The sequence below is a fragment of the Schistocerca americana genome, chromosome 3 (genome assembly GCF_021461395.2).
Source record: "Schistocerca americana isolate TAMUIC-IGC-003095 chromosome 3, iqSchAmer2.1, whole genome shotgun sequence".
In the NCBI taxonomy this organism is placed as follows: domain Eukaryota; kingdom Metazoa; phylum Arthropoda; class Insecta; order Orthoptera; family Acrididae; genus Schistocerca; species Schistocerca americana.
The window spans coordinates 222,706,633-222,721,615 of NC_060121.1; positions in this window are offsets into that span (position 1 = coordinate 222,706,633).

Genomic DNA, 14,983 nt, shown 5'->3' on the forward strand with positions numbered 1-14,983 from the left:
AAAAAACAAAATTCATTGCATATGTTTACTTCAGAAATATAGACGTGCGAAATCAGTTGATTCTTTTTGATACGCCTTGTATTTGTGATCTGTATCCAACGACTTCTTGTTGAAGAATAGCACATACAGAATTCTCAGTTGGGATCCCATATCAACACATTGCAGGAAGACAGGGGAACTTTAAGGAACTCCGGCCTGTCTGCCAATCCCGTGAGGAATTGAAGGCCAAGAGTACCTCGGCCACCCAGGTTGTATGCTTTGCCTAAAATTCACAAGGGTGGTATACCACTGTGACTAATGGTTAGTGCTATAGGCCTTCCTGCATACAGGCTGACAAAGAACTTAGCTAAATTACTGGCACCTATAATCAGCTACTGTAGACACAACATTCACTCCCGGAAATTGAAATAAGAACACCGTGAATTCATTGTCCCAGGAAGGGGAAACTTTATTGACACATTCCTGGGGTCAGATACATCACATGATCACACTGACAGAATCACAGGCACATAGATACAGGCAACAGAGCATGCACAATGTCGGCACTAGTACAGTGTATATCCACCTTTCGCAGCAATGCAGGCTGCTATTCTCGCATGGAGACGATCGTAGAGATGCTGGATGTAGTCCTGTGGAACGGCTTACCATGCCATTTCCACCTCGCGCCTCAGTTGGACCAGCGTTCGTGCTGGACGTGCAGACCGCGTGAGACGACGCTTCATCCAGTCCCAAACATGCTCAATGGGGGACAGATCCGGAGATCTTGCTGGCCAGGGTAGTTGACTTACACCTTCTAGAGCACGTTGGGTGGCACGGGATACATGCGGACGTGCATTGTCCTGTTGGAACAGCAAGTTCCCTTGCCGGTCTAGGAATGGTAGAACGATGGGTTCGATGACGGTTTGGATGTACCGTGCACTATTCAGTGTCCCCTCGACGATCACCAGTGGTGTACGGCCAGTGTAGGAGATCGCTCCCCACACCATGATGCCGGGTGTTGGCCCTGTGTGCCTCGGTCGTATGCAGTCCTGATTGTGGCGCTCACCTGCACGGCGCCAAACACGCATACGACCATCATTGGCACCAAGGCAGAAGCGACTCTCATCGCTGAAGACGACACGTCTCCATTCGTCCCTCCATTCACGCCTGTCGCGACACCACTGGAGGCGGGCTGCACGATGTTGGGGCGTGAGCGGAAGACGGCCTAACGGTGTGCGGGACCGTAGCCCAGCTTCATGGAGACGGTTGCGAATGGTCCTCGCCGATACCCCAGGAGCAACAGTGTCCCTAATTTGCTGGGAAGTGGCGGTGCGGTCCCCTACGGCACTGCGTAGGATCCTACGGTCTTGGCGTGCATCCGTGCGTCGCTGTGGTCCGGTCCCAGGTCGACGGGCACGTGCACCTTCCGCCGACCACTGGCGACAACATCGATGTACTGTGGAGACCTCACGCCCCACGTGTTGAGCAATTCGGCGGTACGTCCACCCGGCCTCCCGCATGCCCACTATACGCCTTCGCTCAAAGTCCGTCAACTGCACATACGGTTCACGTCCACGCTGTCGCGGCATGCTACCAGTGTTAAAGACTGCGATGGAGCTCCGTATGCCACGGCAAACTGGCTGACACTGACGGCGGCGGTGCACAAATGCTGCGCAGCTAGCGCCATTCGACGGCCAACACCGCGGTTCCTGGTGTGTCCGCTGTGCCGTGCGTGTGATCATTGCTTGTACAGCCCTCTCGCAGTGTCCGGAGCAAGTATGGTGGGTCTGACACACCGGTGTCAATGTGTTCTTTTTTCCATTTCCAGGAGTGTATTAACAGGTCACAAATGTTTATTGGTATCATAAAGCAGAAGGGGAGAGGACCAAGTGAAGTCAGCGTCAGCATTGATGGACCAGGTCAGATTAAAGGAAAAATGAAACGAGGATATGGCATTGTTGGCCGGGAGGCCCCATTCGGGGGAATTCGGCCGCCGTATTGCGAGTCCTTTTTAGTTGACGCCACATCGGCGACTTGCGACTCAGTGATGATGAAAGACACAAAACGCCCAGTCCCCTGCCGGAAATCGAACCGGGGCCCCCTCCGTGGTAGGAGGTAAAGCTACCGCTACGCTACGGAGGCGGACATATTAAAGGAAGACAGTGAAGCAGTTCGGAGGTGGGCTGCTACGTTTGTTACTGGTAGGTTCGAACAACCATCAAGTACTATGGATATGCTTTGGGAACTCAGATGGGAAAGAAGACTTCTTTTCGAGGAACATGTAGGAAAATTTAAAGAACCCGCATTTGAAGATGACTGTAGAACGAGTCTACTGCTGCCAACGTACATTTCGCATAAGGACCAACAAGATAAGATAAGGGAAATCAGGACTCATATGGAGGTACGCAGAGAGTCGTTTTCGCTCGTCCTATTTGCGAGTAGAAGAGGAAAGGAAGTGATTAGTAGAGGTACAGGATATCCTACTCCACTCACTGTACAGTGGCTTTTGGAGTATATACGTAGATGTATATGGTCAGGAGATATGAAGATATGTTTCGAAACACATTAAAACTATCAGCCACGTATTTCTTCCCTGAGATTTTGAAATTATTTCACTAAACCTTTCTACCACTGTTGTGGGACTGGAAGTGTTCATGCCAAGAGCTCACGAGGCCGAAAGTGCTGCGTCAAAGGTAGCAGAGTGTAGCAGCTCCAGGATGGCCACCAATAGCCACTGCGTTCGCTCCATGTCTTTCGTCATTCGCCCCAAGTCTGATAAAAAACAGGGGTCGCCGTAAAATGGCCACACCCACAATGGCGGAAACTGTATCTTTCTGCTTTATGAGTTGGAGCACACAGAGATCCTGCAGAAGACACGTCACGTCTTGGAAGCCTGCCATCGATGCCAGAAGCACAATTATCAACTACTCGAAGCAACTCCTCAGCACCAAGGACAGTATTCAGAGAGACAAACCATCGTAATTCCAACAGATGTGGTTAAGTATTTATCTTAGCCAGCTTTGCCTGCATGTAAATATTGTAAGTAAAAATGTATGAGTTTTACGCATGCAAGTGTATGTCATCGTGTTTGTTGTCTAAATATCTATTTCATTTCCAACACATATAACAGCATACTCAACGTACTTAAAACTGTCTTTTTACAGGGCGCTCGTAGTGTCTGACACTGTTAGCCTACGGAACGAATAGAACCACAGGAGGAGGCATTCAGTAAAAATGGATATGCAAAAGTAAAAAAAAAAAAAAAAAAAAAAAAAAATGGTTCAAATGGCTCTGAGCACTATGGGACTTAACATCTTAGGTATCAGTCCCCTAGAACTTAGAACTACTTAAACCTAACTAATCTAAGGACATCACACACATCCATGCCCGAGGCAGGATTCGAACCTGCGACCGTAGCAGTCCCGCGGTTCCGGACTGAAGTGCCTAGAACCGCACGGCCACCGCGGCCGGCGACAAAATTCAGATTACGAGAGCTCCCTGAACGAAAATGCCAGGCCAATGAAAGAAAAAGAAAAGAGAGGTAACGTCTAGAGCCTGTCTTCAGTATGTGGGAAAAGATTCTTTAAATTTCCAGAATAAGGAAGATACAATACAGTGAATATGATCTTCCGGTCACGATCAAGACTTTGGCTCTTCTCGGATCTGTAAAGAATGATTTTATTTTAAAAAGTGCGGGTGATTATGAAATTCCTTAACAGTGTGATAAAAGTTACGTAGAACTAACTACACGCGGGAACGGTCCATGCTACAATAACAGCACATCTACCTTCTATATCCCATCAAATCTACGGTAACTTTGTATTTTCACTCTCTGTTCCATTGACTGCGTGAAAGTCAGGATACTGGTTACAGCTTCTACTGTTAGGATTCAGCGGTCAAGGAAACTGAGGAAGTACAACCTGCTCCTGCTCAACCGAGATGATGATTTCCATTTCGATAACTCGTGGAAACCGCCCAATTCACGTCTGTGTTCTCAGAATAACTACTGTTCTGAGTCCTCGATGCTTGATACTCTCATACCTACCACCCAGGACTTACTGACGCAGCGCTTGCTACATTTTTACCCTACCTGAATGAGTTTTATTTATGCCTGGTGCTGTGGTGCCGACTTTCTTATCTGTGACCTATGCGCATTTAATTTCACATTATCTCTCTGTATCACGTAGTTTCGAGAATTCAGCAAGCGACTCGCCTCCAAGATGAAGTATCGAAAGTTGAAGTATTGCTGTCCCGGATGCTCGAACGAAACGATGTAGGAAACAACTTCCCAGCCATTTTAAGAAATGCTGGACATATTGTGGTACCGTCCACAGATTGCGGTGCCATAACAATGCCGGCAACTCACATCGATACCACAGAGTTAGCGACGACTCGCTGATTACTGTAACGGCGAATGGGAGGCGCTGGTGTGCTACACCCTCTCTTCCAGCTCCGAAGCGCCACTGCACGGAGACCGAGATACAGCCAAGCAGATGAAGGCTCAGCCCAGTTCGTGACCTCCGACCAAGAAAACAACATCGATTAGTTACAGCTCATGTGTTACTAATGCTGTACTGTTTTACATTGAGAATTTACAAAGACGGTTGTAAATATTTGGCTCATTCCTGTAGTAATGGATTGTATAAATTTAACTAAATCTTTTTATCATTCTTGTAATAAAATGAAGTAATATTTCAAATGTTGTTGTTTCACACCACTTACTCCCAGAGTAATCAAAGAACTCACAGTCATATTGGACGATTATAGTTTCGTCAGCTCATAACACATGATGGAGGTGAGGGCATGGTGAAGCGATCAGATCGGAAGCACACGTAAATCTACGAAATCTTTCGATGTCAAAAATGTTAAGACATGAAGAAAAATGCAGTGTTTTCCGTCGACGAGCAACTAAATGCTTGCAAAAAGAATTATTATAATATTTTTATAGAAGTCTGTTCTCACATTGTTCCTTATAATCATTACCGCTTTCGTTTAAATTTGAACAATTTCAATGTGCTGTGCGCAGCCTCCGTAAGTCACTAATGTCTGACTTATGACATAAAACACACCAGTTGCGCTGCAACTACGTTTAACCCGAAACTGTTGAAATTAGAACGAAACTTGTAATCATTATAAAATGATTCTGTCAGTTGTCGCCGGCCGAAGTGGCCGTGCGGTTAAAGGCGCTGCAGTCTGGAACCGCAAGACCGCTACGGTCGCAGGTTCGAATCCTGCCTCGGGCATGGATGTTTGTGATGTCCTTAGGTTAGTTAGGTTTAACTAGTTCTAAGTTCTAGGGGACTAATAACCTCAGCAGTTGAGTCCCATAGTGCTCCGAGCCATTTGAACCATTTTGTCAGTTGTCGCTGATATATCTCCATCATACATCAAGACAGTTTACACAAAAGCAAACTTGTTTCGAATAGATTTAGGTATTGCTCCATCAAGAAACGAAAGCTGCTTAGAAGGAGACAGGTGTCACTGATATAAATCCCTTAAATATTAAGTCAAATTTACACAAAAGCGAACTAGTGTGGTATAGTTTTAGGTACTGCTCCTTCAAGAAACTAAATATGCATAGAAGAACATAGTGTAAGGCACCGAGGCTTCTGAGGTGGCAGCCATGTAGTCACGATCGGCACCTACCTTCCGTCTTCCATAAGTGGCGTGTCACGCGGAACGTAGCTTGAAAGCTGAAGGACTCAGGGGCAGGGAGACGACGAGGAAGAATGGACAATCACGTGAAATTTAGTCTTGCGTTTGATATCAGCTTAATAGAACGGGTACGAAACATGCTCAGACCAGTGTTATGTACACTATGTGATCAAGACTTTCCTGACAGCCCTATGTAATGTAGAACTGACCGCTAGATGCCACAAGAAACAGACCTGCCAGTATAAAAGGAGACGGGGAGCATCACTTTCTCAGTAGGGAAGCAGTATGAGCAGAAAGGATCGGTCAGGAGGACTTATTGACTTCGAATGTGGACTTGTCATTGAATGTCACCTAAGTAACGAATCTATCAGGGACATTTCATCTTCATCATCATCATCTCCTTCCAAGGATAAGACGTTGTAGTTGCCTGCTCCGGTCCCATCATTCATTCACCCATCTCTTATGACGTCTGCCTACTTCTCTATTTCCAGTCGGCTGATAATTCCTTATCTTTTTTGGCAATCTGCTTTCTGTGATTCTATTGTAAGTAGCCTGTTTAGGTTTTTATGTTGGTAACACCATGTAGCGCTCTGTAAGAAAATCACTGGCTGTGCTGTGTGCAGTCTGTGGCTGGTTGGCGTTGTTGAAATATTCTCTATTGTAGTGGGCAGTTGGATGTGAACAGTGCGTAGAGTTGCGCGGTTGGAGGTGAGCCGCCAGCAGTGGTGGATGTGGGGAGAGAGGTGGCGGAGTTTCGAGAGCGGATGATCTGGACGTGTGTCCATCAGAGACAGTAAATATGTAAGACTGGATGTCATGAACTGATATATATACACTCCTGGAAATGGAAAAAAGAACACATTGACACCGGTGTGTCAGACCCACCATACTTGCTCCGGACACTGCGAGAGGGCTGTACAAGCAATGACCACATGCACGGCACAGCGGACACACCAGGAACCGCGGTGTTGGCCGTCGAATGGCGCTAGCTGCGCAGCATTTGTGCACCGCCGCCGTCAGTGTCAGCCAGTTTGCCGTGGCATACGGAGCTCCATCGCAGTCTTTAACACTGGTAGCATGCCGCGACAGCGTGGACGTGAACCGTATGTGCAGTTGACGGACTTTGAGCGAGGGCGTATAGTGGGCATGCGGGAGGCCGGGTGGACGTACCGCCGAATTGCTCAACACGTGGGGCGTGAGGTCTCCACAGTACATCGATGCCCGTCGACCTGGGACCGGACCGCAGCGACGCACGGATGCACGCCAAGACCGTAGGATCCTACGCAGTGCCGTAGGGGACCGCACCGCCACTTCCCAGCAAATTAGGGACACTGTTGCTCCTGGGGTATCGGCGAGGACCATTCGCAACCGTCTCCATGAAGCTGGGCTACGGTCCCGCACACCGTTAGGCCGTCTTCCGCTCACGCCCCAACATCGTGCAGCCCGCCTCCAGTGGTGTCGCGACAGGCGTGAATGGAGGGACGAATGGAGACGTGTCGTCTTCAGCGATGAGAGTCGCTTCTGCCTTGGTGCCAATGATGGTCGTATGCGTGTTTGGCGCCGTGCAGGTGAGCGCCACAATCAGGATTGCATACGACCGAGGCACACAGGGCCAACACCCGGCATCATGGTGTGGGGAGCGATCTCCTACACTGGCCGTACACCACTGGTGATCGTCGAGGGGACACTGAATAGTGCACGGTACATCCAAACCGTCATCGAACCCATCGTTCTACCATTCCTAGACCGGCAAGGGAACTTGCTGTTCCAACAGGACAATGCACGTCCGCATGTATCCCGTGCCACCCAACGTGCTCTAGAAGGTGTAAGTCAACTACCCTGGCCAGCAAGATCTCCGGATCTGTCCCCCATTGAGCATGTTTGGGACTGGATGAAGCGCCGTCTCACGCGGTCTGCACGTCCAGCACGAATGCTGGTCCAACTGAGGCGCCAGGTGGAAATGGCATGGTAAGCCGTTCCACAGGACTACATCCAGCATATCTACGATCGTCTCCATGGGAGAATAGCAGCCTGCATTGCTGCGAAAGGTGGATATACACTGTACTAGTGCCGACATTATGCATGCTGTGTTGCCTGTGTCTATGTGCCTGTGGTTCTGTCAGTGTGACCATGTGATGTATCTGACCCCAGGAATGTGTCAATAAAGTTTCCCCTTCGTGGGACAATGAATTCACGGTGTTCTTGTTTCAATTTCCAGGAGTGTATATTATGACTTTTGAACACTATTAAGGTGAATACATTGTTTGTTCCCTATCAAAATCTTTCATTTGCTAACTATGCCGATCAGTAGTTAGTGCCTTCAATAGTTAGAATCTTTTATTTAGCTGGCAGTATTGGCGCTCACTGTATTGCAGTAGATCGAGCAACGAAAATTTTTGTGAGGTAAGTGATTCGTGAAAGGTATAGGTTAATGTTAGTCAGGGCCATTCTTTTGTAGGGGTTACTGAAAGTCAGATTGCGTTGCGCTAAAAATATTGTCTGTAGTTTAGTGAATGTCTGAGTACGTTCAGTTTTGCTCAGCTGTTTGAAAATCAAATAACATAAGATGTTTATCAGCACAGTAATTCACTAATTTGTCTAAGGGGACGTTTCACTATCAGCACTATGATTCCATTTCATTCTATTCTCTTCTGTCTTGTCATTAAATGAAAAGATTTTTAAATATAATCTTACTGTTTCATTCCTTATTTTACCCATTCTATTGCAGCCTGTTACATATCTCATGAACTTTATATCTGCTGCCAGTATTGATCTACATGATTATCCTTTTTTTTGTTACTGTCCATGATTTAGGACCATATACAAGAGTAAATAGAATCACAATTTTATAGAATTTCTATCCTTATTTTTATTCCCAAAGTTCTTGAAAATGTTCCACGAACAGACTGATATTTGTTCAACGGGGTTTCGGGACTGCAACCAGATCATGCTGAGTTCTTGCCACGAAATTTCGGCTTTCAATCGTACAGCCATCTTCAGGTGAGTGTTCGTCAGTGGAGACTGTAAGTTTTTTTTCCTTTATTGCGTGTCAATGCCCCATCTGGGGCGGGCTGGCAACAGCATATGATCTGCTCTTCAGCCGAAAGACAGTAATGATACAAAGAAGACATTTAAAATAACAGAATGGAGAACATATGGCGTACATAGATATTAAAAAAAATGGGAATCAGGGAGAAAGGGGGCGACTGTAAAATGGAGAGAAACAGTAAAAAAATAGTGCACACAAAAAAACCACAAACTGGAACAATTAAAGAACACAAAACGAAGTTGATCAGAGCATAAGAGTATCGACGGACAGTGTAGCGCACAACAATCACTGATAATAACACTATGTACAAGACCAGCACGCAAGTAGAATCACAGCTCTTGATGCATGGGAGAACAGTACCAAACACAACATTGAAGTAGCTCTCTGGTTAGGATGAGCATACTGAGAGGATCTGCCAGAGGCATAGAGACAAGGGAGAAGGGAAGAAGGGAGGGAGGGCTAGAGAGGTGGTGAGAAGGGAATAAGGGAGGAAGGTGAGGAGAGAGGGGAGACGGGCAGGGGGCGTGCCAGAGAGGGCCGGGGATGGAAGAACGTGGGAGGGAACCAGTTGAGGAGAGGGTGCAGGGACTCAGGGAGGGAAGGAGGAAAATCCGCTCTGGAAGAAGGATGGGAAAGGAAAAAGGGGGCCCTGGGGAGGGGGGGGGGGACAAGTCCAGGTTACAGTTGGAAGGAAGGGTAGATTTCACAGTGAAGTTCGATAGAGGTGTGGCAATGGGTGGGGGGGGGGGGGGGAGTGGAGAGGAAGGAGGAAACCAGGGGATGGTGGGATCAAACCTGCAGACAGTGTAAAGGAGGTAGAGATGTTGGATGAAAAGGAGGAGGTGGGAGAATGGGATGAGGTCATACAGGAGTTGTATGGGGGAAGGAGGGCAGACATGGAAGGCAAGGCAGAGTGCATAGCATTTAAGGATTTGGAGGGCCTTTTAAAATCATGGGGGGGGGGGGGGGGCGGAGATCCAGGCAACGCTGGCATAACAGATGATAGGACAGATGAGGGATTTGTAGGTGTGGACGATGGTGGAAGGATGCAATCCCCATGTCTGGCCAGACAGGAGTTTCAGGAGGCAGAGGTGGGAATGGGCCTTCTGCTGGATGGTCAGGAGGTGAGGGGCCCAGGTAAGGTGATGGTCGAGGGTGAGGCCGAGGTTGGGGGTGAGCCGGATGGGACAACCATAAATGGTGAAGTAGAAATCGTGGAGACGGAAGGAGCAGGTGGGGCGGCCTGTGATGATTGCCTGCGTTTTGGAGGGGCTGAGACAAAGGAACCACTGGTTACACCAAGTGGTAAACTGGTCAAGGTAGGTTTGGAGGGTGTGATGGGACCATTGAAGGGTAGGACAGAAAGTCTGGAAGGCAGTGTCGTCAGTATATTGGAGAAGGTAGACAGGTGGGGGTGGCTTGGCCATTTCAGCGGTGTACAGCAGATAGAGGAGAGGGGAGAGGATGGAGCCCTGGGGGATGCGAGCATTGGGATAAGAGGTACAGGAGTTGGTGTTGTGGAGGGTGACATAGGAAGAGCGGTGTGAAAGGAAGGAAGCGACCAGATGGACAGGTTTGGAGACCAGGATGCCATATGAGGTCAGAGGCATTTTGGTGCTCGAGGAAAAAGAATGGCGGATCGATGGGAGTTAAGCCAGAGGGAGAGAAGGAGGACGAGCTTAAGGAGTTGGTCTTCGGTGGAGGAGGGAAGCCACACTGGATAAGGGAGAGGAGCTGTTGTTGATTAAGGTGCTGATGGACAGAATGGGAGTGGATGGATTTGAAGACCTTACTGAAGATGGAGGTGGTGCAAATGGGATGATAGGAAGAGGTGACAGAAGGGGATTTGATGGGTTTGAGGAATAAGAGGATGACGGAAGTCTTCCATAGGTTGGGGTAGTAGCTGGTAGAGAGGACGACGTTATAGAGGTGGGTGAGGACAGTCAGGAAGAAGAAGGGGCTTTCTAAGGTGGCAGTAGGTGACACAGTCGTGAACAGGGGCCATGTTGCACTTGGACTGGAGGATAAGTTTAATGTCATGTGTTGTGATTCGAGTGTTAATGTCAGAAGGGGGCAACTGCCCCAAGTACTGGAGACTAGGAGCAAATGGATCGATCGAGGTATCGGAGTGTTCCATGATGGTGGGGAAAAGAGAATATTGAAAGTAGGGATCATCAGGGACGTAAAAGACCTCGGAAAGCTGGGAAACGAAGTGTTTGGCCTTACTGAGGTTGTTGGGAAGGTTGCAGTCGTTATGGAGAAGGGGGTAATGAGGTGTGGACTGGGAAGCAGTAAGGTGATGTAAGGCAGACCAGTACGTGGAGGAGTTGATAGAGAGGGTGGTGTTGAGTTGTGTACAGGTCTGGCACCAGGCCAGGCGTTTCTTTGCTGCAATAAAGTTCCGTATGTGTCGCTGTATTTGCTGGTGGCGTTGGAATGTATCCCTGTCACGAGTGCGTAGGAAGGAGCAATAGAGGCAACGGGATTTGCAGAGTAGGACAGCCCCCAGAGGGAGAGTGGGACAGTAGGGGTGAATAGTTTTAGCAGGAACATGGGCCCCCACAGCGTCAGTAATTGCCTTCTGAAAGAAGGATGAGGCGTGTATGAAAAAATCAGGATGGTGATAGGTAAGAGGGTGGGTGGCTTTCGTTCTGGGTGGCGATAGATTCCTGGTAGGCATCCCAGTTGGCTCAACAGTAGTCATGGATGACCTTGTGGGGGGGTGCAGGGTGGGGAGCCAAAGGGGGGTGGTGAGCAGGTGTTATGGTGAGAAGCAGGGAGGTGGTCACTATCCATGGGGTCAAGGATGTTATCCGTGATACACCCAAGGAGGTTGGCGGAGGCAATGACAACATTAGAGATGGTGTCACTTTTGGGATGGGTGTGCTGGGAAGGGGAACAAGGTTACCTTGGGTCATGGATAGGAACTAATGCCACCGCTGAAGAGCAGCAGAGGATCGGCTATGGATGTTTATGTTGGTGGAATAGGTGCAGAAGGTGCAGTTAATGTGGGAGATGAAGTCATAGGGAAGAGGAGCAGTGGAGCAGGTATAGATGGTGGTGCAGGTAATCATGAGGGAGGGGAAGAAGACACTGAGAATAAGGTGTTTGGTGAGGTCACTGAGGAGGATTTGTGTCTGGAAGGGAATATGCTTAAGGTGGCCAATGGTGACTCCACCCTGTGCTCGAGGACCAGGAGCATTAGTGCGGTAGAGGGTATGGGGGGAGGTGTGGAGAGTATGGTGGGGCTGGAGAAAGGTTTCATTTGGGAGGAAGGTGTAGACCTTGTGGTGGGAGAGAGTGTTCATGAGTAGGTATTTGTTGGTGTGGAAGGAGCACATGTTCTGGAATAGGATGCGACACTCGTGCTGCGCCATGACAGGAAGAGAGGGGGGAGGGTGAAGAGAGGCGAGGGAAGAGGCTTAAACTAGGGTGTCAAGGTGGGTGAAGGTGAAGTGGGCTTGGTTGTGGGAGTAAGTGGCGAAGGCAATCAGGTGAAAGACAGAGTGGGCTGCGAGGGAAACAGTAGAGGGTGTGGTGGCACTGAAAAGGGTGAATGTTTTGGAGGACTATGGTGATGAACCAGATGATGTCTTCAGCCATGGAGGGCAGACAGAGGGAATTGTTGGGGTGGATGGGGGGATCATTGGGACAGACAGGGACAGTAAGCTTGGGGGTGGCAGGAGGGGGTTTAGCTTTACACTTGCGGGAGTAGGTGGGATGAGATCCATTGCATGTTACAGGAAGGAGGGGGGGGGTGAATTTGGGGCAGTTTTTAAGAAAGTGGGAGCCCTTGGAATGTGGACAGGTGGGAGGGTTTTTGCAGTTGGGTGTCAGGTGATTATTGTACATGAGGCATCAGTAGGACTGGGGGGGGGGGGATTTGGAGGATTCAAAGGGGTGGCAACAGGTAGGTGGAACCAGAGGCATTTTGGATACATTGGGCAGAGTGGATTTCCAGGTCTGGGTGTAAGTTCAGTTCTGCCAACACCTCATCCTCTGTGATCATGGCAGTGTAGGTGGGAGGACGACAGAGAGGCTGGGGCTGGCGGGGACAGGAAGAGGAGAGGAAGGGTATCAGGGATGTGTGGGGGCCAAACGTTATGCGCCGGACTTTACAGAGGAAGTCAGTGTAAAAGGAGGGGGAGGGGGACTTGATGAGGACTGAGTCCCTGCGAGGATCAGCTGGGAGATGGGAGCACCAGGTAGATACTTTCGTATCTTCGTGGTGAGGGTACTTAGGTTTTGGGGTTGACAGGACAAAGGTGTGGGGGATGGGGGCTGGGGTATGGGTGTCAGGAGGAGTGATGTTATCCATGGAGACGATGGGGGGAGTGGGAGGAGGTGGTGACTCTTTGTGGGAAGTGGCGGGAATAGAGTCGGCAATGACGCACTTCTGGGGTTTTTTGGGGACTGTAGGATGGGAGGAGGGAAGAGGGATGGGGAGGAGAGGAAGGTGGCTGGCAGCAGATCCTGATGGCGTGGTGGAGGTGCCAGGAAAAGCAGCTGGTTCAGTGGCAGTGATTGTGGCCTGGCATGACGTGATGCGTGCGGGTGATGCAGATGGTGAAGTGACAGGGAGAATGAGAGAGAGGAAGCTAACCACCTGAGGGGTGGCCGCAGAGGCGGCAGTGGAGGCGTACATGAGGATGGGGGCAGGAGTGGGAGCTGTTGTTGGTGTGGAGGCTGGGTAAGGGTGAAGATGTGGGGGTACACAGCAGGGGAGGGGATGGGGGAATGGGTGAGTGGGGGGAGGCTAGGGATAAGGAGGGAGGCCAGGGGCAGCACTCCAGGAAGTGACTGTGGAAGAGGGGGAGGGGGAGGTGTAGATGACAGTGGAGGTGGGAAGGCTCATGATGGACGGACGGCGACAGACGGACGGACGGACAGCAGGCGGTGGCGACGACGGACGGCGCGGACGGACGCATAGCACGCGGCGGCGACGACGGACGGTGACGGACGGAAGGCAGGCGGTGGCGAGCTCCAATCAGCGTCGGCATTGGCGGTGGCGGCGAGGCCCGGACGGCGGCGAACAGGCAGGCAGGCAGGCTGCGGCGATGGCGAACGAACGACAGTGGCCGGCAGCCAGACGAGCAGACCGACAGACAGACGGACAGACACAGAAACAGCAACAGCAACAGGCACTTTGAAAACATAGATTTCACCTTGAGGGTAGCCCAGGCTCTGCAATCTGTCGTCTTCGAAGGAGGGGTTCCAACCCTCGAGAAGAGACTGCAATTTTTTGTGGCAGTTTATTATTACACAGTGTCTCCGGTTCAGATACGATCCAACTGTCTCGGAGACTCAAAGCAACAGCTGGATAACAAGCTTCTGTAAAGTTTGGAAGGTAGGAGACGAGATACTGGCAGAAGTAAAGTTGTGAGTACCGGGCGTGAGTCGTGCTTCGGTAGCTCAGATGGTAGAACACTTGCCCGCGATAGGCAAAAGTCCCGAGTTCGAGTCTCGGTTGGGCACACAGTTTTAATCTGCCAGGAAGTTTCATATCAGCGCACACTCCGCTGCAGAGTGAAAATCTCATTCTGGAAACATCCCCCAGGCTGTGGCTGAGCCATGTCTCCGCAGTATCCTTTCTTTCAGGAGTGCTAGTTCTGCAAGGTTCGCAGAAGAGCTTCCGTAAAGTTTGGAAGGTAGGAGACGAGATACTGGCAGAAGTAAAGCTGTGAGTACCGGGCGTGAGTCGTGCTTCGGTAGCTCAGATGATAGAGCACTTGCCCGCGATAGGCAAAGGTCCCGAGTTCGAGTCTCGGTTGGGCACACAGTTTTAATCTGCCAGGAAGTTTCATATCAGCGCACACTCCGCTGCAGAGTGAAAATCTCATTCTGGAAACAGCATAGCACTTTGAAGGAGTGGCGGTGGCTCTGGCTCTGAGCACTATGGGACTTAACTTCTAAGGTCATCAGTCCCCTAGAACTTAGAACTACTTAAACCTAACCTAAGGACATCCATGCCCGAAGCAGGTTTAGAACCTGCGACCGTAGCGGTCGCGCGGTTCCAGACTGTAGCGCCTGGAACCGCTCGGCCACCACGGCCGGCGGAGTGGCGGTGGAACTTTAGGTTCCGTGCCACTCTGCAACGGTGGAAGTACAGAGGAGGGGTGCAGTAATGCTCCAACTCTACGGTGAATGAAAACAGTAACTGGACGACAACAAGCCACTGCTAATGATTATACAAAATGTACATAAAAACGTGGTCGTCTTGGGCCTATCGTCAGTCATAGCCCAAATCCGAGTTCTCCAGGATGGTGAGCGGAACGATGTGTCGGTGCCAGTGCCGTGGAA